The sequence below is a fragment of the Entelurus aequoreus genome, linkage group LG01 (genome assembly GCF_033978785.1).
Source record: "Entelurus aequoreus isolate RoL-2023_Sb linkage group LG01, RoL_Eaeq_v1.1, whole genome shotgun sequence".
Lineage (NCBI taxonomy): Eukaryota > Metazoa > Chordata > Actinopteri > Syngnathiformes > Syngnathidae > Entelurus > Entelurus aequoreus.
The window spans coordinates 38,726,839-38,750,688 of record NC_084731.1 but is presented as its reverse complement, the minus strand read 5'-3'; the positions used below and the strand labels follow the sequence as shown (position 1 = coordinate 38,750,688).

At 37.3% G+C, this 23,850-nt stretch overlaps 1 protein-coding gene across 19 annotated transcripts in view; it reads left to right on the top strand.

Annotated features, from left to right (window-relative positions):
• nfasca (neurofascin homolog (chicken) a) overlaps positions 1–23,850 on the top strand; it is a 240,939-nt gene that overhangs the window by 102,322 nt on the left and 114,767 nt on the right. For 18 of the 19 annotated variants that reach the window (XR_009826484.1, XR_009826486.1, XR_009826485.1 and 15 more), the window contains one exon: positions 18,076–18,124. The gene's annotated coding sequence lies outside the window, so the exon portion shown is untranslated. Of the gene's footprint in view, positions 1–17,501; positions 17,522–18,075; positions 18,125–23,850 lie in introns of all 19 variants that reach the window. The other variant, XM_062049724.1, reaches the window with a different exon arrangement.

The window sequence follows — 23,850 nt, the reverse complement described above, 5'->3', positions numbered from 1 at the left end:
TCATACATATATATATATATATATACCGTATATATATATGAAATATATATATATATATGAAATATATATGAAATACTCGAGTTGGTGAATTCTAGCTGTAAATAACCACGCCACCCGCCCCCAAACCCGACCAAGCCCCCCCCCCCCACCCCGTACCCCCCACCTCCCGATATTGGAGGTCTCAAGGTTGGCAAGTATGCTTTATTGCACGCAGCCATCCACCAAGCTAGATCACCTGCACGCACTGACTGTCGCCGGTCCCTCACTTCTCTCGCCCACTCACTCACTGACGTCACTCACCTCACATGACGTCATATTTTAAAGGGCCACACAAACACACACACACACACATACGCTACTCTCATGACAACTAACATGACATCATGGTGAAGCCAGAAGTCGAGTGTCTTAACATTCTCACTACTTTTCTTTTGTCGAGCACAAAGAAAATAACATTTTAGTTCAATGTAAGTTGTGTCTTGGATCAAAGATCCTATCTACTTAAAGTTAAAGTTAAAGTTAAAGTTCCATCCATCTATCTATCCATCCATGGATGGATGGATGGATGGATGGATGGTGCCATTATGTGGCAGCTATTTAAAATAGTTTTGTCAATTTGTTCTGGCCTGAAATAAATTGGCCCTTTGAAACATATCTTTGTCTTTGTGTGTTGTATGTAGACCACATTGCTTTCTGAGTTCAGTAATGCAAATGCATGTCAAGTTGATCAACATATTGTATTATTCTCCAGTGCAATAAAAGTACTGAAATGAAGGTTAAAAGGGCATTAATGGAGCCTTAAAAAAAAAAAGGGGGAAAAAAATAAGTAACTAAATAGTTACTTTTCACAGTAACGCATTACTTTTTGGTGTAAGTAACTGAGTTAGTAACTGAGTTACTTTTGAAATAAAGTAACTAGTAACTGTAACTAGTTACTGGTTGTCAGTAACTAACCCAACACTGCTTGTAAGTAATAAATAAAGGCCTGTAGTGGTGCTGTGCTATAGGCAGATTATTTTTGGCGGCCCAACAATGGGCCCTGGCCCTATGGTTAAGAAACGCTGCTATATGGACGAGAATATCTCTCGAGAAATGTATAACCCAATAATGATATAGAGCACGATACGGTATTTTTTTCTTAAAATTCTATATAAACACACATCCCAATTTCGCTGATCTTTTTTAATTTTATTTATAAAACACATATTTTATATGTAAAAAACTAAGCCTGGTCCATCAACAGGACTAGCTTCATTTCTGCTGACAATTCTACCTGAAGTGCAGTCACTATTTGCTGAGATGCTCTCAGATCCACCAAGCATTGCTGTTATTTGAGCTTTCTACTCTGTTTTTCCATGTGGTCTCAGCTCTGGGTGCATTCTTGTCATCCTGCCATCCTACTGAGAGAACACTTTGTACAGTTCATTGGAGAACTTTTTGTTTATTCTCCTGACTTCTATTTCTTTTGGGTTGGCTGCCAATCCTCAGTTCCATAACGGCACCGGTGCCAAGGTAAGCAATAATAATAATGAAACGTAGCCATCAGTGCCTGAGTTTGCTCTTAAATGAATGCTGATTCAGCAACTTTTTACAAGTGTTTGACGGGAATATTATGTAACATCTTGTAAGTAATAAATAAAGGCCTGTAGTGGTTCTGTGCTATAGGCAGATAATTTTTAGCGGCCCAACAATGGGCCGTGGCCTTATGGTTGAGAAACGCTGCTGCAGTATATGGACAAGAATATATATCCCGATACAGGCAATATTAATAACGATATAGTACAGGGGTGTCAAACTGATTTTAGATCGGGGGCCACATGGAGAAAAATCTACTCCCAAGTGGGCCGGACTGGTAAAATCAAGGCACGATAACTTAAAATAAAGACAACTTCAGATTGTTTTCTTTGTTTAAAAATAGAACAAGCACATTCTGAAATTGTATTAATCATAATGTTGTTTGTTTTACACTTGCATGTTGCGGTTAATAGTATTCTATCTTTATTTCTCGTTATTTATACTTTCTGAATAAAATTGGTGATAATATTCATCAGTCAACTCATTGGTGTTCATTTTCAATCCATCAAGATAAAAGAATAATATCAAAATCAAATTGCAGGATGTTATTTATGTAGTTTGCTCATTTTCCTCGACTGGTGCACTAACATCATGTGTTTTTTTTTTTTTTTTTTACATATGTAGCATAATCTAAAAAGATACAAAGAATTGCTATTGCGACATTATAGATTTTGACTGTGAGACATAGGGATGTATATCATTAGGATTTTATCGATACTGATACCAATATTGATATTCTTTATCGATACAGGTACTCTTATCGGTACTATATGTAATTTGTGTGACTAATGACGGTGTGGCTCGTTTGGTAGAGCGGCCGTGCCAGCAACCTGAGGGTACCTGGTTGGTTCCTCTGTTGGTTTAGCTTCTGTTGTGGTCTTCATCTGTGCAATGTTGACATCAATGGTCCCACTGTTAAGTGACATAAAAATGCTAGCAGAAAGTTGCATTTTAGCCGAAGTTAGATTAGCCGCAGCCCAGACATAAAAATAAGATGCAAACAATAGAGAGTTGCATTGTACGACAGTCATTTTTGTGTCGTATCCCAAATATGTTAATGTCTCATTTATTTATGTTAGCGTTTAAACTAGCCACCTAGCTAGTGCTAACCGGTCTGTGTATTTATGCAATTATCAATCATGGTTTTATAATAATTTCAATACTAACAATTTTGGGAGTTTGACCGCAATTTATCATTGTACCTTTTTATTTTCGCCCTTAGCAGTTAAAAAACAAGATAGAAGAAAAACATCACATAAATTATGCAAGTTGAGCTACATCTAGGGATGATACTCGAAACTGTTTTTCCCGGTTGTTCGATAAGAAAAGAACCAAGTCCTCGGACTCGAATCCCTTTTTGAGAACCGGTACCCGTTATCGAGACCACTGTAGTAAAGAAAAAGAGTTGGTTCTTTATTCGATTCCCTGGGAACGAATCCCGTCCCGACCAGAAATGCCCCGTGGGACATCACAAGAAATGACGTCACGTAGCTCAGTCATTAGGCGCAGATAGGGAAAGCAGGAAAAACAATGGACCGGTAAAAGCGCTCCAAGGTGTAATAAAGTTCAAAACCAAAGGTATAATCCAATGAATAACTTTACTGAGAGATTTGAGCAGGGTACAAACACATGACGAACACTTTTTCGACCAACTGGAAACATAGCAACCAGGCTAGCAACGCACCTCCTTTACGGCTGCTGTCGCAACGTTCTTATAGCAACCGCAGCACATACATATATATACAACATATCTCCCTTTTTTAACTTTGGTTTTTCTTTCCTTGTAAACAAAACAAAATCACACTGTATATGTGTTGTCTGTCTAATTATAAATAATGCAGACGAGGCGTGTTGGCTGAGTTCTTGATGTTTACTTTCACAACGTGCTAATAACCTCATTCTTAGCTGCCAGCGTGACGACATGCAACAACACTTTTCGGGGCTACCGTGCATGCTTGTCACTCCCGTTGCATGCTGGGTAGCGTAGTTGTTACAATTCCCTAGCTCATAACATCACATCTTTCCCCCTATAAAGAAATAATGTTTACTCAATAAAATGTATTTCTTTTTTTAGCTTTAACTTTTCATTTTTTAGCATTGTAACCACATTTGCAAACAACTTTTCTCTTCATAGAATTTTCTTTCAATAAAGAAATAAAGTGCAAAAATGTCAAAGCATCATAACAAACAGTTATGTCAAATAGCAGCAGAAGTGCACTTTTTGGAGAGCTGTATTATTTTAAGTTTTGTGCCCAAGGGACTGATTTTATTTAACACTATATTATTATTTATAAATATATACAGGTTGTTTTTGTGTTACTGTATATATTTGTTTTTCTGAAAAATCCCATTTAATATACTTTGGGTAACAACAGTCAATTTTTTTTTTTTTTTTTTTTTTTTTTTTTTAGGGGGGGTAACAGGTTGGAGTTCAAATCCCAGCCGAGTCATACCAAAGACTATAAAAATGGGACCCATAACCTCCCTGCTTGGCACTCAGCATCAAGGGTTGGAGTTGGGGGTTAAATCACCAAAATGATTCCCGGGCGCGGCGCCGCTGCTGCCCACTGCTCCCCAAGGGGATGGGTCAAATGCAGAGGACAAATTCACCACATCTAGTGTGTGTGTGACAATCATTGGTACTTTAATCTTTAATTTAATCTTTAATATTTATTTATTTATTAGATTTTATTTTTTTCTTATATAATAAAAGTGAGCTTTTGTTAAACCAAATATTGTGTGTTTTTTTCCATATACAACAACCTATCTGGACTCGATAAGAGAATCGATAAGGAATCGGTTCGATAAGAGGATTCGATAGTAGGCTCAAACTCGATAATTTCTTATCAAACATCATCCCTAGCTACATCCATGCAGAACTCAGCTGTGGCTTGAAACAACATTCTGTTCAACATGGGAATGGAAACAGGAGTTAAGAATATTAAGAGCAAGGTATACCATTTCATTTGAAATAATATTTAAACAACAATTCATGCATTAGTAGATAGATGTCAACAGATATTTAACTGACTTGAAATACGTACTTAAATACTGATATAATACTGCACATTAGTATTTGTTTGTGTGTTTTCTCTAGTTGTGTGCACATGATGGTACTTATAGTGCAGCATGTTTGTCTTATGTCAACAATTCAAAGTGTAGTCGACATCTCTACTTCTTTTAGCTCGGATAATCTTCATCTTCCTCCTGATCCTGACCAGACTACATGAATTGAGTTTTGCAACATGTAATGATTATCTACTAATTAGCCATGTAACTGACACATGAGTATGTTGTGACAAGAAAATATGATTATTCTTTTCTAAATTCTCGCTCTTTTGCTTCACGTTGTTTTTTTCTACACTCCGCTTGTTTTCTCATAACATTCGATTGTTCTTTCTTTTTTGATTAAAAGTAGGTCAGTCAGCATCATTGAACCACAGCTCCTTCCAAGCATGACACACAAACACACGCACACACACACACACACACACACACACACACACACACACACACACACACACACACACGCACGCACGCACGCACGCACGCACGCACGCACGCACGCACGCACGCACGCACGCACGCACACACACACACACACACACACACACACACACACACACACACACACACACACACACACACACACACACACACACACACAGTTACACATTGCCTGGCAACCTGCTCACTCAATCGGCAACCTTCCACCCTCATTCCTTGTGTCCTAATCGCACCTTCCCTAGAGGATGCCAGTTGTACACTTAGCTGGTTTTGCAATCTGACACCTTGCCTTCTTCCCCTGTCTTAAAGTACTAATTGAGGTAGACTTTGTCAACATGGACGATTGTAGAAAGACTAACTCCATGCCAAAACTCTGCATTTGATGTACATGTTCAGAAAGAAGGAAGATTATTGAATTTCCTACACAGTCCTATCATTCAGTCCATAATGAGTATATAAAGCATCTTTCTGAAGTGAAGCAATTCTTTTTTTTTTATACATGACACACAATCAAGTATACAAATAATCACACTAAAAAGCAATTTTGGTAGAAATTGCGTGCAAATGCTGAAAAGCCGAACTGAAATGCTAGTAGCAAGCACGCTATCCAGACAGCATCAACAGAATAGTCAACTCTTTAAGTGTATACCTACAATATAGTGTTGTCCCGATACTAATATTTTGGTACCGGAACCAAAATTATTTCGATACTTTTCGGTACTTTTTAATACTTTTCTAAATAAAGGGGACCACAAAAAATGCATTATTGGCTTTATTTTTTTTAAAAAATCTTACGGTACATGAAACACATGTTTCTTATTGCAAGTTTGCCCTTAAATGAAATAGTGAACATACAAGACAACTTGTCTTTTAGTAGTAAGTAAACAAGCAAAGGCTCCTAATTAGTCTGCTGACGTATGCAGTAACATATTGTGTCATTTATCATTCTGTTATTTTGTCAAAATTATTAAGGACAAGTGGTAGAAAAGGAATTATTAATCTACTTGTTCATTTACTGTTAATATCTGCTTACTTTCTCTTTTAACATGTTCTATCTACACTTATGTTAAAATGTAATAATCACTTATTCTTCTGTTGTTTGGATGCTTTACATTAGTTTTGGATGATACCACAAATTTAGGTATCAATCCGATACCAAGTAGTTACAGGATCATACATTGGTCATATTCAAAGTCCTCATGTGTCCAGGGACATATTTCCTGAGTTTATAAACATAATATACATTTTTTTTTAAATGAAAGAAGATGTTGTGATGCCAAAAAATATTGAAGTAATCATAGTAGTATCGACTAGATACGCTCCTGTACTTGATATCATTACAGTGGATGTCAGGTGTAGATCCACCAATGGTGTTTGTTTACATTGTGACGCCGGTGAGCTACAGTGTGTAGTGAAGCATGTTTAGCTATTCCTCGTCCTGCAGGGATGAAACTTGTAAGAAACTTACTTTATTTGTCGCCATGGAGGCGAGGATTAGTGATTTAGAAGTGGCTAAAACACTGCAGACTACGGCTGGACTTTAGCCGCAAGCTAGTTAGCTATGTCTTGAAGCACCTCTTCCTGAGGGCGTTTCAGTGTTATAACTTCACCTTTATCTTTAGTTGTTAAGCCAAAATGCGTCTGTTCTCCCTTTTCTGTCTACACTCTGTGTCTGCTTGTAAGTACTCCGCAATTGTGCGCTACCGAACATGCTCGTCTGCTCGTAAACCAGCAATGACACGACGATGTGGGCGCGGGGGGATGGTGGACCTGTACTTTTCAGAGGCGGTATAGTACCGAATATGATTCATTAGTATCGCGGTACTATACTAATACCGTACAACCCTACTACAATATGAGCAAAAAAGCTGCTAACAGTTAGCATGCGTAAAATAACAACATGTTTGACTGTGGTGTATACCGGCAAAATTTGCCAAAAAGCTTGCATGCTAACAGTTAGCGTGCATCATGTTACAAAACATTTGACTCTTAAGTTGTATACCAGCAAAATGAGCTAACAAGGCTAACCTGATAACATTGCATACTAACATGTTAACAGCTGGCATGCATCAAGTAACATTTTTGACTGAGGAGTATACATGCAAAATTAGCCAAATAGTAGCATGCTAATATTAGCTTTTTGGCTGAAAAAAGCATTTACACACATTTTTCCTCCTATTTCACGTGCTATACAAACATTTTAAACTGTTTTAACAGTTCTTAATCAGGTCTGTACCTGCAATATGAGCAAAAATAGCTAGCATGCGTGAAATAACAAAATATTGGACTCTGAGGTGTCTGGTATTTTACCATGAATTGATTAACGTGGACCCCGACTTAAACAAGTTGAAGAACTTATTCGGGTGTTTCCATTTAGTGGTCAATTGTACGGAATATGTTGTACTGTGCAATCTACTAATAAAAGTTTCAATCAATCAATCAATACTGGTAAAATTAGCCAAAAAGGCTAGCCTGCTAATCTTATCATATGCTAACAGTTAGCATGCGTCAAGTAACAAAATATTTGTCTGATGTGTATACATGCAAAGTTAGCCAAACTGCTCGCATGCTAATATTAGCTTTTTGGCTGAAACAAAGCATTTACACACATTTTCCTCCTATGTCATGTGCTATACAAACATTTTAAAACTGTTTTAACAGTTCTTAATCAGGTGTATACCTGCGATATGAGCAAGAAGAGTGTTTGAATGTGTGAAATAACAAAATATTTGACTGAGGAGTCGACATACAAAATTAACCAAACAGTTAGCGTGCTAATATTAGCTTTTTGGCTGAAAAAAAGCATTCCCACACATTTTCCCTCCTATTTCACGTATTATACAAACATTTTAAAACTGTGTTAACAGTTCTTAATCGGGTGTATACATGCAATATGAGCAAAAAGAGCTAGCATACGTGAAATAACAAAATATTTGACTCTGAGGTGTAGTTATTCAAACAGCTAATTTGGCTGAAAATGCATTTACACAATTATTTTACGTTCTACTTCAGTGGTTATAATTTCAATAATTTTGAGACTGCATTTTTGGACTGTTTTTTGGGTTTTTTCTTAAGCAAAAACACCCCGATGCAAACCTGCTATTTGGTTAATTTCATCCAAACACAAAGCCTCCCCTGGATTTGTAGAGATTATCTCATCCACGTTCAAGAGCGGTTGTCATGGTTACACATTTAAAGACATCTGCACCATGAAAATGATGTCACTGACACGGTCACGTCCCCCGCATCCACTTTAGCATGTAGCCTCTGACCTTTTTGTGTGTGAGTACTATTTGTTTCCCTGTGAATGTGTGTGTGTGTGTGTGTGTGTGTGTGTGTGTGTGTGTGTGTGTGTGTGTGTGTGTGTGTGTGTGTGTGTGTGTGTGTGTGAGTTAAAAGCCCACAGTGGTGGCCTTTGGGACGTTCATTAGGACTCCCTGTCCTTCAGGTCAGCAGGGACGAGCAGGGGATGGACTAGATGGTCCACACCCACACACATAATCACATTGAACGTCCCAGGGGTGGAAAAGTGTGTGTTTAATGGAGACTCACTCTTTGTTTTCATGTTTTTCATGTTGCATTGAAGCTCAAATGTTGAGCTCCACAAACATGAGTGTGTTGGTTTCTATGATAAAATTGTGCTCATGAGGATCATTTTGGGATTAAATATGTTTTGTTGGCCTTCTGAGGAACAAAGCTTTGGAAATTCAGTGAATTTGTCTTTTTTATGTGAAATAATTGTTATACTTTTTAAACCCTTACAACAGGGGTGTCAAACGTATGGCCCGAAGGCCGGACCAGGCCTGCGAACAGGTTTTTTACGGCCCTCGGGATGAGTTTGCTAAGTATAAAAATTAACCTGATATTTTTTAAGGAAAGAAACTGCTGTTCTAAATGTGTCAACTGGATGTCGCAATATCAATTATTTGTATCTTTGTAGATGATGCTACACATGTACAAAATAAACCACATGATGTTAGTACATCAGTCGAGGAAAATGATCAAACTACATAAATAACATCCTGTAATTTGATTTTGATATCATTTTTTTATCTTGATAGATTGAAAATGAGCACCAATGAGTTGACTGATGAACATTATTACATAATTTATTCAGAAAGTATAAATAACAACCAATAAAGATAGAATATTATAAACCGCAACATTTGAAAGTGTAAAAAAAAACAAAAAAAAACATTATTATATGTACATTTTCAGAATGTGCTTGTTATATTTTCAAACAAAAAAAATAATCTGAAGTTGTCTTTATTTTTAAGTTATCGTGCCGTGATTTTACCAGTCCGGCCCACTTGGGAGTAGATTTTTCTCCATGCGGCCCCCGATCTAAAATTTGTTTGACACCCCTGCCTTAGAATATATTGGGGACTTTTTCATCCTTTCAGGTACATTTTTGCTGTATTTATGGCCATAACGTTGGTTGTTTTACTCTAAATCAGGGGTGTCAAACGTACGGCCCGCGAACAGGTTTTATCCGGCCTGCGAGATGATTTTGGTAAGTATAAAAATGAGCTGAAATATTTTAATGAAAGAAACTGCTCTTCTAAATGTGACCACTGGATGTCGCAATAGCCATTCTTTGTATCCCCTACCACACGCATGACTTCAGAGGGGGCGGACTGGGGACACATTATCTGGACGCACATAAATATGCTGAAATAACATGTGTCCCCTACTAACTTCACGTGTGATAAATGAAATGAGTCCAAATTCACAAGTTTTGTTGTAGATGATGTAACATATGTACAGAATAAACCACATGATGTTAGTACATCAGTTGAGGAAAATGAGTAAATTACATTACAATCATGGGGACTGCGTGGCGCGGTTGGGAGAGTGGCCGTGCCAGAAACCTGAGGGTTCGTGGTTCGACCCCCACCTTCTACCAACCTCATCACGTTCGTTGTGTCCTTGAGCAAGACACTTCATTCTTTCTCCTGATGGGCCGCATTTAGGGCCTTGCCTGGCAGCTCCCTCCATCAGTGTGTGAATGTGGAAATAGTGTCAAAGCGCTTTGAGTACCTTTGAAGGTAGGAAAGCGCTATACAAGTATAACCCATTTATCATACTATAATTTGATTTTGATATATTTATTTAATACATTTTCTGATAGATTAACATTTTACACCAATGAGAGCATTTTAAATATCTGCCAGACTCACACCTATTTGACTGATGAACATTATCACATCATTTATTCAGAAATTATAAATAAAGACAAATGAAGATAGACTACTATGAACAGCAACATATAAGTGTAAAAAAAAACACATTATGATTTGTATGTTTCAGATTGCGCTTGTTCTATTTTTAAACCACAAAAACAACCTGAAGTTGTCTTTATTTTTAAGTTATCCTGACGTGATTTTACCAGTCAGGCCCACTTGGGAATAGATTTTCCTCCATGTGGCCCCTGAGCTAAAATAAGTTTGACACTCCTGTTCTAAATGGAATGCTTTTTTTCCTAAAGGGTTTTTTTCATGCTCAGTTTAATATTTATTTTTCAAATTCCTTCATATATCACTGAAACTCTGGAAAATAATATTAGCCCAGTTACGTAGCACCAGGACAGAAAAGTCCTCAGGGAGTTAAGAGCGTTTAAAAATGTTTCACGATTTATGTATTTTTTCTACTTTTTTTGTTCAAATCGCTTCATTAACTTCAGTCCTAAATAAAAAATGTGTATGTATTCATTTATTTTTTTAATTTAGTTTGTTTTTACATTTTATTTGATCACTTTGAAGACCTATTTGATCTAATTTTGTCATGTTTTTATTTAGAAAAAAGTGCATCAAATGGAGTTGTGTCCTTGAGACACTTGTGATTAAGGGCTATACAAATAAACTTTGATTGATTGATTGATTGATTGAGTTGTCATCCATATAATAAATGTTAAAGGGTTGAGGTACTGGGGTAAAGATCAGGCCTGAATATATATAAGGTTAGTGATAAAAAACATTTTTTTATGTATTGTTTTATTTTCTGCTGTGTCAGATTCCAAACCTTGTAGCAGTTTAATATCATGGGACATAGAAGTCCCCTTTAACAACCATTACAACTAAAATGTTTAACAGTACAATCATTACACAGTTCAATCTTGCATTTTCTAATTTTAGGGTTTCATTTTGGAGATAAATAGTAAATGTTTTCATATTCATTGTTCGGAATTATATGGAACAATTTTGGTTGAGTGTTTCTCACTGGACTTTGAAGCTGTGGTAGGGGGTCCGTAATAATGTGATGGCGCAACATTCTATGTTGGCCATGACAACTTGCAAAAGCAATGAAAAGTGAAACAAATGATAAGGACCAAGAGCAAAGTTTCTTTCGTCATGTTTTTTTGTGTGGAGTGAACGAGTTTACAATGTCTGTTGCAGGTTGTTTTCTTTGAAGGTGAAAACATTCTTTAATCAGGAAAACACTCAAAAAGTCGCCTGCTTTGAATATTATGAAATATATGTTTTCTCTTCTTTTAGACTTAAGAAAAAAGCCCATAATCAATAAAAGTACACAGGACTGTATCCAATATGTATTTTTATTGTGCAGATCAGGCAGAATTTGTATTCTCGTTCCCAAGATACTGTAATAGTAAAATGCTGCCAAAAACAGTTTATTGGTGTGTGTTGGTACTGTTACTCGCATTAACACACTCACTCCTCAAGTGCCGCAAATAAACTCCTGTGTGCCCTTTGGCAATGCACTTGACCCACTTCAACATGCAGATGTGCAGTAAGTGACATACTGTAGTTCTAATGCATAGGTGCCAAACTCAAGGCCCGGGGGGCCACCATCTGTGGCCCACAAAGACCTGGAAATATGTGTTAATAAGGCATTTTGGCATTGATGCTAAATGTGTTTAAATTTTGACGGAAAAAAATTGTACGGCATGCAACTGCCCTTCTTCCTAACCCATTTTTATTTGATGCAAAAAGCTGTTTCAAACATTTTTTTGTCATTGAAACCCTTTTTGTAATTAATTCTACAATAGCTGAACTTTAATATGTGCTAGTCACCTTAAAGAAGCCATATGTAGGAATCTGGCCAGAAATAGCACTGCAATCACGGTCAAAATTCTGTAGTCCCCTCCCGCTCTCCCTGACTGAGGTTGCCAGATACGCTGCCGAATCCAGCTCGATCGACTGGGCTACACCAAGGAAATTCAAACTTCCATTTCCTTTTACTAGGGGTTGAAGTGCTGGGACCACAATAGCTCAATAGACAAGCGTTTTGTCAATAACTAATCTCCAATTAACACATTTTGCACAGAAATTATTACTATTTTCAGGAAGATGTACGTCATGCCGGCGTACAATATCCCAACAAATGGCAATCATATGGTTATTGTCAGTACTATCAGAAAACAAAGACTAAAACGAACTACAACCAACGCTATCAATCAATGTCAATCAATGTTTCTTTATATAGCCCTAAATCACAAGTGTCTCAAAGGGCTGCACAAGCCACAACGACATCCTCGGTACAGAGCCCACATACGCTAGTAATGGTTATACTAGTGAAAATAAGTAGAGCATCCTTAGCAGCCTAATGCACACCCAAAACTACAGAAGAGACATTTTACCAAGGTATGCCTATAGGCTACTATTTCAAATGTTTCAGATTGCCATATAACTTGGTACATGTAGTCCACAATATGCAAACACGAATGAGGAATTATTTTATCATGTGATTTGGTTGTCCCCAAATGTTTCACATTGCCATGACAGCCGTGCTAATTGAGAACGAAATAGGCACTGACACTACCCATATCCACATAGGTTTTATTTGTCGAAAATATATTTTGCTCTGTCAGTTCGATTACACATCGACATACAGACTAACGGGCATATACAGTACTTCCCCCATTAACCTGTATGTCGATGTGTATACTCCTATTGACCGGGCTAGCATGCTAAGCATTCGTTGCACGAACATACTAGCTTTGTTTGACAAGATCATAGACTGTATTGGACAATATAGTTTACATATGAAATGTCCATTTCTATTTATTACAAGTATTAAGAAAACGTAAATGCCTTACTTACCTATCGAAGAGGAAATTAGCAAGTTTGGCGTCAGATGAAAAAATATTTCCCGCCTTCAATCGTCTCCGTCTTTCAACGGTACCCCCGATACAAATCCTTTGCGCACAATTTTACCCGTTCAACAGACGCAGTGCTCGGCATATGAGTTTAGTAGATTAGCTTTGCCTGTTTGCACGTGTTTTAGTACACGCTAACCTTTAGTAGATGAGGCTCGTTATGTCTATGTTACTTGTCTTTGAACGTTGTCATTCATCCAGGTCATAATATCTCAGGGCATTCAATCGCAACTGCACTGCTTGGTTTGTCTTGGAAGACGTTTCGCCTCTCATCCGAGTAGACTTCATCAGTTCGTGCCCATAGACTTAGATTGCTCAGATCTAGTCTGACCAAGCAGTCCAGTTGCGATCGATTGAACGCCCTGAGATGTCTGTGTTACTTGCATGTGCTGATCAGCAGGGTTGTAGAATTGTATTTGCTAGGAACATACATGAATAATTCTCTATCTTAAATTGAGTTTTATTACCCTAATGAGGTACATCACTTGCATATTTGTGTATTCGTGCATAATTAGCGTTGCTAGTCCTACTGTGTGATGTAATTGCTTTGTCCATAATTCATCCATTCTATAATGCTCAGGGACAGTTTCTCTGCGGCTGGCACATAGTTTTTATCTGGTTTCTTTTCTTCTAGATTTTACATAATTTTGAAATAATATTGGCATTGCTTTTTTAAAAATCTGAGCTATTAAATATGATAAATGTTTTAGCTTGCTTGTGGAACGGTGGTTAAGTCAAAATAATATGGAAAGATAAAGTATCTCTATGTGTGATTTGTATTCGGAAGTACATTCTATTCAAATTCCACTGTGTGTGTGTGTGTGTGTGTGTGTGTGTGTGTGTGTGTGTGTGTGTGTGTGTGTGTGTGTGTGTGTGTGTGTGTGTATGTGTGCGTGTGTGGTGTCGGTATACTATTATTTTTAGAGTCTCTTAAAGGTGTCCTGCAGTCATGTGTGCTCTTGTGTCTCCACAAGTGTTAACATACACAAGAAGAAAGCGCGGAGGAGCATGTAGAGATGCTAAGGGCAGCGTTTGGCGTACAGACGAGTGTATGAAAGCACGGAGTCTAAAAAAAAAACCAACAACTCAGTAGCAGACAGACCTGAGGCGTTTGCGTTGCTCATGTCTCCTCCAGCTTATGTCTCTCTGTGTTTGTGCCAGCAGAGAATAACGAGAAAGACATCCCCCCCCACCCCCCCTCACACATACAGTAAATGATTGCGTATCGAATAGATGTATATTTTCATTTGAATACCTGATAGCTTGAACATGGAACACATGCAATCTGGTGAGTGGTTGACTGGTCTGACTTGAGTTGCACTTAGCCTGAGCTCAATTCCACTCAGTGTGAATAAATACTGTATGTGTTCTGTTCATATACTGTATACCTATTCATATGTATTGTATGTGTCCTGTTCATATACTGCACACCTATTCATATTTACTGTATATGTCCTGTTCATATACTGTACACCAGTGGTGTCCAAAGTGTGGCTCGGGGGCCATTTGCGGCCCGCAGCTCATATTTTACCGGCCCACGGCACATCATTCTAAAAATACTAAAAAAAAAGTTTTAGTATTTTTAGAATGATGTGCCGTGGGCCGGTAAAACATGAGCTGCGAGCCGCAAATGGCCCCCGAGCCACACATTGGACATTAAACATTAAAAAGTGGAATAAAAAAGCAAATAGGTGAAATGCAACGAGAAAAAGTTGCATTGTTGACTCTAATAACACGATTTTTTAAAATAATTTCTCAAAAAAAAATAATGCATCAAAATCAATGTTGCTATGAAATATTGACTGATTTAAGGACAAAAAGGACACAAATACAACAAACAAAAAACATGAAAAATATGAAAATTATTTTAAAAAATACATACAAATGATATACTAATTATTCTAATTATTATATTCACTGTTATTATAAATATATTAAACTAATTACACTATATATTAGCTGAAACTGATATAGAGATTTAAGTGTTGAATGTAAAAAAAAAAAAATTAATAAAAAAGCATGACCGTTTTATGAGTGGGGCACTTTTGGATCCCCAAAAAATTTTGTGGAATTAAAAAACACCTGTCTTTGCTAAAAAAAAAAATTAAAATGATAAATTTTAATCAATTTTGCTATGAATTATTGACCCATTTAGGGATCAAATTACTTCACATCAATTATTCCACTTTGAAAATGTTTTTGGGAAACATTTTGTATATTTTGTATTTTTGCCCCAAAAAATAGGGTTTTGACAAAAAGCTCATAAAATGTTAAAAAATAAATAAATAAAAAATAACATATATATATATATATATATATATATATATATATATATATATATATATATATATATATATATATATATATATATATATATATATATATATATATATATATATATATATATATTTCACCTGAAGTTGAATTAGAGATTCAAGCGTTTAATAAAGAATAATAATATATAACTTATTTTTTACCTTTTTTAAGACTGAAACCCTTCTGGGTCCCTAGGACCTAACTTGAGGGAGCCCCAAATGTTAAAAAATAAGTGTATATTGTATTGGTTTTGAAAATGAAGAAAATATCAACACGGCCGCCACATGCTTTGATTTTTCAGTGTGCGGCCCTCAGTGGAAAAAGTTTGGACACCCCTGCTGTACACCTATTCATATTTACTGTATAAATTCTGGCCTGGTGGTTAGAGTGTCCGCCCTGAGATCGGTAGGTCGTGAGTTCAAACCCCGGCCGAGTCATACCAAAGACTATGAAAATGGGACCCATTCCCTCCCTGCTTGGCACTCAGCATCAAGGGTTGAAATTGGGGGTTACATCACCAAAAATGATTCCCGGGCGCGGCCACCGCTGCTGCTCACTGCTCCCCTCGCCTCCCAGGGGGTGATCAAGGGTGATGGGTCTAATGCAGAGAAAAAATTTGCCACACCTAGTGTGTGTGCGTGACAATCATTGGTACTTTAACTTAACTTTAATAGTATAATGTATACCTATTCATATTTACTGTATATGTCCTGTTCAAATACTGTATAATAGTGAGAGGATTGGAATGTTCGACTCTTTTTTTTAATCAAAATCTAATCTTTCGGCTTCCAAACGGCGCTTCAGTTTTTGTTGTTGTTGTTTAAATTTTTGTAATCAACAACAATGTGAAATTATGAACTAAATGAATTACTAATGTAAATAACAAACTCATAATTTTTTTTGTATTGAATTGCGCCAATTCACGGCAATTAAATAAATCCCTGCAAATTGCGCGCGGCCTCGCTACTTTGTCCAGTGTATGCACGTTCCCCGCATATTTTGACCATTCGGCATCATTTTCGCCAATGGAATTTGTCTCTGAGCACGCATCAACTGCCTAATCAAAACTTATGTTTGTTTCTTGTGTTGACGAAACAGGAACAACAATATGTAAGAACATATCAACTATTTATTGCTCAAACGGCACAGCTCAGATCTACGTATTGTTCCTATTTACAGTGCTAAGCCTTCTGGGTAATATCTAACATTTATTTATCCAGGGTAAGACAATTAGGAACATATTTTCATTTGCAATGCTGATCTTGCAAAGATGCAGCATTTACTTGTTAGAGATGTTGAAGTGTGATAATAATCTCCCATCGTCTCTCATTTACCAACAAAAATGTGTGCTATCGATCGCTCTCAACAGTTCAAATGCTCGTAACGTGTGGGGTTAAATGTGTTCAAGATGGACAAACACTATTAAAGTGTAAAACAAACGTGGAGAATGTCTGCAATTTGTGGACGACTAAGCAGACAGCGGACAATAAGGAAGCCTTTGGTGGTGTTTCTCTCTGTACTCATAATTATTTATTACTATTATGAGTTATAGTTAATCAAAATTGTACTGTAAATTGACAATGAGCTCTGATTATGTGCTTTTACTGCCATCTAGTGTCTACTTTTAAGTTTGTGTGGTGTAAAATGAGTTAAACATCAATACAATATTTGCTTTACAAGTTTTGTTTAAAAATCCTGTGCATTTTGAGGTTAAGGCTACAATGAACACTTAAACATTGATTACAAAGTAATACATGTTTTTTCCCGTTTGTGTGTCCACTGAGTACTGGCTCCCACACCTGTCATTTATTGGCAACCAAGACACACCTGTACCCGGTTACCAATCAGTCTCCCATTTCAGTCCTCATTTCCCTGCCAATATCTATGGCTCTGCTATGCTTGTTGCTTTGCTTCCTGCACAAAATAATTCCCGTGACATGTACAGTTAGGTTTGCACTCACCTTCTTTTGTTTCTCTCCACCCTTAGTTGTGTTCTCCCACTCCCTCGTGAGTACATTTTATTTTGGCTATATTAAAAAATGTATTATTTTTACTCACCATCTGCCTCCCGCCTGCTGCATACACAAAAAACATTGCAACTGTTGCTGCAACTTTCCAATAAAGCCAAAAAAGCCAGTGAAATCCTAGAGGGTCTGTTATTGTACAGTATGTTTATTATCAAAACGTGCCTTTATTTTTTGACCCTGCATTGTGCTAAAAAATGAATTATAATGTACAAAAACAAACTATTTGTCATTGAGCTTTTCACAGTTTTAAACTTTGTGCTTTCTTCTGCTTAATTTTTTTTAAAGAAAAACAACACAGAATCACTGCAAAACACACAAGGCAACAAAATATAAATGAAAAATAGGTCAAACAAAATTGAAAAAGCATCTGTAGATATTTTTTCCCAATTCCAATCAGGAGCCGGCCCCTGTCTTTTGCTTCAAAGAGTCATTTCCCATCATTACTGCTTTCCTGTTTATTATATACAGTATGTGTTCTGTTCATATTATAATCACATAACATGTTTTTACCATGGTTTTATTCTGTGTCATCAGGTCCAAAAATTGGATGCAGACAAAATATTTGTGACCACATCAGCATTCGGTAAGTCTTTGAACTGCATGTGAATAAAACGTTTATTAAAGTTATTAAGTTTGTGTAAGTCTTATTACTGTGGCCTAACTCATCCTGCAACTAAAAACCCATCTATTAGGGAAAACAAAAATACTGTAAATAGTGCAGCAGGCAAGTGCAGAAAAAGCTTAATTTTAAGCCAGTTTGAAATAAATGGCATTTAGCAAAAATATGTAAACATGCTTGTCTTATTCCTTTGATTGAAAGATGATCATACTAATATTGTTTAGCTGATAGTAACTCACTTAAAGGGTTCATATTATTATTATTATTTTTAAATGTTACATGTAATGGTGGTTCTTTGGTCAAAATGAATAATGGATTATGTTTTACAGACCGTTTTCTAGCTGCTTTCTGACCGTCGCCTCAATATGCGCCATTTTGTGAGCGGTCTTGTTGTAGTTTTTAGCGCCTCTCTTAGTGAGTCTACTAACAGATTACCCGGTAGGTTGGAACTATATGCTACTTTGTATTAGAAATGACAACAGCAGAAGATACATGTGCATTTACAAGCCAGTCTGCCCAAGAACAAAAGGATATAAAAAAATATGGAGCTTATTGACTGCAGCGTGGACTACAATGGCGTTCTCGCGCAAAGTGCTTTGGGTAAATTTATACCATGTATGGATAATCCGCTGACGTCACACTTGGGGTAAATTCCCGGAAGTAAGAAGGAAAGCAAGATTGTTCTATATAAATATATGCGCAATGCCTCCATGATTTGATTTCAAATTTTCGGGACTTATGCAGATCCCAAATACACAACAGCAGGTACCAATAGGTAAGAAAAGTTGGTTTTACATAACAGGGCCGTTTTGCGAATTAATCAGCTAGACCAGGGGTGTCAAACTCATTTTAGATCGGGGGCCACATGGAGAAAAATCCACTTCCTAGTGGGTTTGACTGGTAAAATTATGGCACGATAACTTAAAAATAAAGACAACTTCAGATTGTTTTTTTTGTTTAAAAATAGAACAAGCACATTCTGAAAATGTACAAATCATAATGTTGTTTTTACACTTAAATGTTGCGGTAGTATTTTACCTTTATTTATCGTTATTTATACTTTCTGAATAAATTATGTGATAATGTTCATCAGTCAAATCATTGGTGTTAATTTTCAATCTATTTAGATAAAAAAAATTATATCAAAATCAAATTACAGGATGTTATATATGTAGTTTGCTTATTTTCCTCGACTGGTGCACTAACATCATGTGGTTTATTTTATTTTTTACATATGTAGCATCATCTACAAAGATACGAATAATTGCTATTGCGACATCGAGTGGACACATTTAGAACAGCAGTTTGTTTCATTAAAAAATTTCGGCTCATTTTTATACTTAGCAAACTCATCCCGCGGGCCGGATAAAACCTGTTCCGGCACGCGCGCTGGATAAAACCTGTTCCGGATAAAACATGTTATGAGTTAGACACATAAATTGTGTGCGAAAAAAAACTAAACATAAATATGGATGTCTGTATTTTTAATGTCCATGTGGTGGATAAAGAATATGTGATGATAGTGCATTTGAAATAACAATGAATACTGACTGTAACTTCAAGTTAAATGATGTCAGATACCTTGCCAGCCAATAAATAAAAGTACTGTAGATAAATGAATTCAATGTAAATGTAGAAAAAAAAGACCTACACCTCCCAATAGTAAAAAAAAGTCCTGAATTCTAATCTGAATCAGCCCCAAAATATAATCACTTGTTCCTTATCCCGTTTCAAACATTTCCGGAAAGTATATTCAAAATGTGCCCATAATGTTTTGAGTTATCTATAATGAAAGTGAACTCTTGGCAGTCATCTATAGTCTTTTTCTCCGTGGGTGTAGGTTGGGTTGCCAGCTTAGACACACAGAAGTTAAAGCTTGTAATTTAAGGTAATGTCGGAGACATGATCCATACTAGAAGTTTAATCACTTGTTCCTTATCCCATTTCGGACATTTCCTGAAAGTTTAATGAAAATCTGCCTATGGGTTCTTGAGTTATTTTGCAAACTAACTAACAAACAAACTAATTAACTTGGTGTACCAGCCATGGCAGCGATCTTGTGCCATGGTCTTTGGGCTGCTTGAGAGGCTCCTGTCTTGTGCCCGCGAGACATCTTTTTTCTAAAAGGTAAAACATCATCACGTTCATGAGATCTGGTCACACTGTTTCTCACAGAAAGTCAGTCTTCAGCTTTGCACGTTGATCTTCTTTGTCAGCGTGTAAGGAATTAAACATTATCTCCATGTCAATGAATACAAAGAAGATCTTCTTTGTGGATTAATAACTCAAATGTAATTTTGCCCACAGCTATAAATCGCATGGTTGTGTTTGATGACAAGATAACCAGCTTAGCATGATATTGTGGACTGTAGATACGCCATTGTCATCATGACTTCACTGTCTGATAGGTCTGTGAATGTTATTATTAATCAGGTTGTTGTACTCTCAGGCGTTGAATCGATCGTAATTGTTCAGTCCAGATTGTCTAACGCAGCTGCTCTGCTTCTCTTCCATAAATACAAACATGCCTTCATGATAAGTCAAAGTACAATTGAACAGTTGGTATATATGGGACTCAAGTAAGATCAAATAAATCCCCAAGAACATCTGGGATATCCAGTGGTGAGAGATAGATGCTAACACAAGATGTGTCATTCAGTCTGTAAGGACTTGTGCTTCGGAACCAAACGGAGTCCATTGCATGTAGTTGTTAGGGACATGCTTGTCTTCTTGTGTCTGTCACTGGCTCCAGACTCACCACTACAAGGGACGTAGCCTTTTCAGGGGCTGTTCATAAACTATGAAACAGCCTTCCTTTGCGCATCAGAGCTGTGCATACACTCAAACACTAGATGGCAGCAAATAACATTTTAAGAAAGCATCGTCAAATTACTGTTTTAATTTATTATACCTAATAATAGTAATAATTAGAATTTCAGAAAGAAACACCACTAAAGGCATCCTTTGTGTCCACTGTCTGCTCTGTTGTCCACAAGTTGCAGCCATTCTCCGTGTATGTTTTACAGTTGAAAAGTATTTTAGTATTTAACAGTGACGTGTGGTGATGTTCGTGGCTGGTGAGGCACTGACTTCATCAGAGTCAGATTTACAGACATATGAACCCTAAAGAGTATCTTATTCACCACTTGATTGGCAGCAGTTAACGGGTTATGTTTAAAATCTCATACCAGCATTCTTCCCTGATTGGCACTCAGCATCAAGGGTTGGAATTGGGGGTATAATCACCAAAAATTATTCCCGGGCGTGGCACCGCTGCTGCCTACTGCTCCCCTCACCTCCCAGGGGGTGATCAAGGGGATGGGTCAAATGCACAGGACACATTTCATTACACCTAGTGTGTGTGTGACAATCATTGGTACTTTAACTTAACTTTAACTTTACACATACAAACAGTTGCACACAAAAAAGCACATTTAATAAAAAAAAACTTTATTATGGTCTTACCTTTACTTATAAATGAAGTCCATGCGCCGCTGTTGTGCTGGATAATGTACCCCCGCCGTAGAATGCACCCCCTGACGGGAGTGTTATATCAACTAAAGCCCACACTTTAACTTTCCACATAAGTGTGGGCTGTAGTTGATATAACACTCCTGTCAGGGGGTGCATTCTATGGCGGGGGTACATTCTCTACCACCAGGAGGCGGGATTACTGCGAGCCTCAGCCAGTGCGTCTTCGCAGCCGTTTTATGATTGCTCAGCACAAGAAATACTTACACACATACAGTTGTTGACAAAATTCACTGTACATTATATACATCAGCTAACTAAACTATGGAAATGTATAATAGAGTTTATATAGCAATACCGTCTCACTGCACAGCAGGCCAGCAGTTAGCCGAGTCCGCAATCCATGGTGAGGCTCAACTGAGTAACGTGCCTCAACTGGCTGCTGATCACAGCAAGTCTCTTCTCAGTATTTGAACGGCAAATGTGAAAATTCAGCGATTTTGAATAAAAATAATCTATAACTGGTGAAGTTAAATGGAAAATAACTTTATAGTATAATCACTGGATACATATAACAATTTAATTAATTTTTTTTCTTTTTACATTTTTTTTATTTCCATGATTGCATGTGAGGCCCCGCCTCACCTGCCTCCCCTGACTGCACGTCATTGGTATTTAAACATTCATTTATGTCACAATCTGCCTTAGCCGGAGTATTAGGACCCCAACGCAGAGGAGAAAGAGAAAGAAAAAGCTAACTCAAAAAGGAGTGAGGAAAAACAACTCAGGACACGCCTAAAAAGTGTGCAGAAACAGAAATCGCACACAAATGGTATGGAGAGAGACAAGTAAACACTACATGGCAGAGCCACAGTAACAAGGATTGTGAGTGAAGCCAGAGCATAGGAGATGAACACGACTGGAAGGGTGAAGCATCAGGAATCAACTGGCACCGAGTAAAAGGATTGGAGAGTTTTTAGTCGTCAGGAGGAAATGAGTATCAGGTGTGCGTGAAGATGGCTGCGCCCCATAGCCCGAAAATTAGGCACTGCAACAAAAGCAGACAGGTGACAGCAGAGCTGCCAGGGCATGACAATTTATGTTCCAACGCATTTGCCCACGCACGTTAAAAGCATTTATGAACTGCTGAGCGCATATCTATGGCACTAAGTTTTGTTCGTAAATGAGAGACGATGATGGATTATCATCACACTTCAACATCTCTAAAATGTAAACGATGCCTCTTTGCAAGGTCAGCATTGCAAATGAGAATATGTTCATAACTGTCGTACCCTAGATAATGAAATGTTAGATATATAATTACATGTAAACTAGGAACTAAATGTTTATTTATTAGGGGTGTGCATCTCTATCTTAAATGGCGATCCGATATGAATCTCGATACATGGGTTACGATATGATTCATGAACAATACTGGTGATATTCACAAATAAACCAAATCTATTGACTGGCTCATTAAAATTAACGATAGGTTTGTTTTTATTTGAAGCGTGACAGTGATGAAACATTTAAGTCTCAATCAAGGAAGAAACAGCGGCAGCTTTGTACAGAGTGCGTGTGCGTCTCCTCTCTGCTGTGACTGAAATGGAATGGAGTTATTGTCATTGCACTTAAAAGTACAACGGTACTCTTGTATTACAGAAGTCTCGCAAGATTAGAGCGGCCATATTTTGTAACAGATCTACAATCAACCGATTCATGACTTTCCGACCGGACATCGACCGAGCTGTATTGCATATAGATCGGTCCAGAGACTCGCCAAATGATGCATTCATATCTCTAAAATTAAAATCAATTATCGGTTTGTACCAATTAATTTTTACACACCTATTATTTACTGAATTACCCAGAAGGCTTTGTCAACATGTAGATGTGAGGTGGTATAGCTCGGTTGGTAGAGTGGCTGTGCCAGCAACTTGAGGGTTCCAGGTTCGATCCCCGCTTCGGCCATCCTTTTTTAAAAAAAAATTTTTTATAATGTCCTGCCCAGCTTCTCGGGCAAATCATATAGCAGATGTAGATGCCCATATCGGCTGTTCAGATTTACTTTACAAAAGAGAAGTGTAGGATACTTCTCTTGTTGCCTTATTTGTATTTTGACTTTATTAAATGTATTTATGTTATCATTTGGTGCAGCCGGGCCAGAGCAGGAGGGGATAGAAAGAGAGAAAAAGGAAGACAGAGGGGGGAATTGTGGG